Source organism: Grammomys surdaster, unplaced genomic scaffold (genome assembly GCF_004785775.1).
Source record: "Grammomys surdaster isolate TR1022 unplaced genomic scaffold, NIH_TR_1.0 581, whole genome shotgun sequence".
NCBI classification, from domain to species: Eukaryota; Metazoa; Chordata; class Mammalia; order Rodentia; family Muridae; genus Grammomys; species Grammomys surdaster.
In genome coordinates this window covers 171,876-174,849 of record NW_021605000.1, presented here as the reverse complement: position 1 = coordinate 174,849, position 2,974 = coordinate 171,876, and positions in this window count along the sequence as shown.

Below are 2,974 nucleotides of genomic sequence, written 5' to 3'. Positions count from 1 at the left end.
CATCAGGGGCTGTTCTCTCAAATCCTGACTTAGGATGAGGCAGCTGGCTCACCAGTCCCAGGTGCACCCCCAAGTGTAGCTTGCTTTAATTGGATAAGTGTATATTTGATTTTTTTTCTTCTCACAATTCTCAAGCTTAACATATTCCCAGATAAATACCATTCATTATCTTGGATAACTCCTTTGATTGGTATTTAAGTTGACCTTTGTTTTCAGCATTTGCATTTGAACCACAGATAGCCCAAAACACCCTAATGAGGGATATTTGTGCAAAGCTCACATTCTGTGAGTAATCAAATTCTTTTGTCATAAAATCTTCTCTTGAAGTTGCACCTCCAGTGTCATTTGTCTTATACAGGAGGAAATGACATGTTCCAGGAAGCCTGGCTCATAAAGCTTCTACAAACACGCCTGAGTCAGCACCCAGTGGCTCCTCAGCACCCAGCCCTCTCCACTGAGGCACAGTTTCTGCTGGTCACATTCAATGGTCCTTCCTAGCCAGCCCCACCTCTCCTCTATGCCTGGCTTTCAAAGTTTTCTGCCTTCCTCACCAAACTTAATTCCTGCTATTCACTTTGGAAAAGATGATTCAGGCTGCCTGTCCTCTGATGTGACATTCTAAACAGATTCCAACACTGGAAATGTAACCCACTCCATTCGGTGTCCCTGTAACCTTGCAGGGATGGTAATTGACTTTATTATGGTCATGTTGGTTGTAACTGCCATCTTGTCCACTAGGTGACGCTGGCGAGCCGTCTAAAGCCTTTAAGATAAATGGAGCTATTGATAGCCGAGTTTTTCCTGCTGTTTCTCGTTTCTTAATTGATAGTTGATGTGTTAGCAGTTTTTCAGAGAAAAGTCAGTACACTTATTAGTTGCCCATAAGCCACCTTTGTCTTCATAGGCCCTTCTCTGGCCTCCGGGTATGGAGATCTCTTGCATTGCTAAGATTTACTTTGGTCCACAGATCTTATAAACTGTATTTTGTACAATTCTAGATTTATCTCCATTTCCTTTGATCTCTTGACCCCTTTGCCTTTGGGGCAAATGATTCTCACACTCTGTATTGAGAGTGTTAGCTGCTAAGAGAGGCAGACACCTTTAGGGATAGACTCCTTTATCATCAGCTGAAAGTTTTTGACACACACACACACCCAAAAAAAAGCCAACCCAACAACAACAACTAAGCATGCCCCCAGGCATTCCTGTCCCCAGGATTTGAACCTTTCAAGCCTGAGCTCCAAGACCTTGAACAAAGCAGCATGCCCCAAGTCTGCTGCCATCTTCCTAAATCATGACCAGAGGCTGAGGGGGCTCAGGAATGAGGACAGGGTCCCTCAGTGGCTTACGTGCAGACCTGTGGATTCTTGCGTAAACAATTTTGGGGACCCAAATAAACGTAATATAAGCAGCATTAGTCCAAACCCACTACAGAGACCCTCACCCCATCCCTGATGTAACTATGGGAAGGTATACATATTATTGCACCCAACACAAACGCATACACACACACACACACACACACACACACACACACACACTTCAATGGCAACCCAATACATACAATGTGGTAGTCATATCAGCCAAAGATGGTGATACCCTCATGGAGGATGTCAACCAAAAATGGCAGCAACCCATGCAGAGGCACTGGGTTGGCCAAGCATCTCCTCTTCCCCAGACTTTCTCATAAAATTTTCAAGATTCTTATCCCAGCCAATTTATAACCAAAAAAAAAGAGAAAAAAGGTAACATGACCATTTAAAGCCACGCTGTTACTGTCTGCTCAGCTAGCCTTAGTGGTGGTCAGGTTAGGCGCTGTGTCTTTGAGATTTCCGTTTTCTACTTTGATTCTGTTGAATCTTTGGAAGTCCAGCTTTAGAGTTAAAGATTGATTGATGCTGCTAGACAATAATCATCAGATCACCAGTGCAACTATAAAGCTGGCAGATGAGAGGTCTCAAAGTCACAGAAGGTTTTCATTTAAAATTTTTTTTAATTTCTTTTAATTGTGGTGTGTGTGTGTTTCACCTACGTGTGTGTGTGTGTGTGTGTGTGTGTGTGTGTGTGTATGCACCCCATCCAGGCAGTGCCCACAGAGGCCTGAAAAGGGAGTCAGATACTGGAACTGGAGTTCCAAACCATTGTTTGCAGCCATGTGGGTGCTGGGAATCAAATCAGGTGCTTTACAAAAATCAGTAAGTGCTCTTAACCACTGAGCCATCTCTCCAGCCCCTAAAATCTATATGTATATGTGGCTATATGTATGTATGTTCTCAACAAATGCTTATGTTTGTAGATTGTTTACATGGAACCAAATTGGCTTAGAAATTAGTTGCCACATATGTTTAAATGATTAAATTATCCCAAGTTAATTTTATAGTGGAACCAGAGTTTTAAGACTAAAGTCCTGGAGTCTGATATCCCAGGCCCATCTCCAGGGTATTTGCATGAGTTTTAAATAGCAACAGAAATGTTTAAGACAGAGGATGAGCAGTATATAGAATTGGGCAATCTTGGTCAGCGTTAATCGTTGTCTGGTTAATCGTTGTCTCAGTTCTGGTTCTGAATCATGGTCCAAGAAATTTCTATCACTTGAGGAGATGAACTGGTTCTCAGGAAGCCAGCATTCTTGTTCCAGGGCACGACTTTGCAGGTACAAATCATTGTTTTATCTCTCCTAAGATCCAAGACAACTCAGTGAAGATAATGACTCACTTCTGTGCTTCATGTGCAAAGGGAGGTAATGCGCTCAGAGGAAAGGAGATGGCACAGAATCAAACCAGGGACCAGACTTCCATCCTGCCCTTTGGTGCACCCAAAGGAAAAATATGTCCTTTAAAAAAAAAAAAAAGTCATGTCTAAGAACATGTCATCAAGGCACTTAAATATCAGATAGATTAATAGGTTAGTTGGTTTAAAGTATCAGTATGGGAGAGGGAAGGAAGAGGAGAGAGAGAGAGAGAGAGAGAAAGAG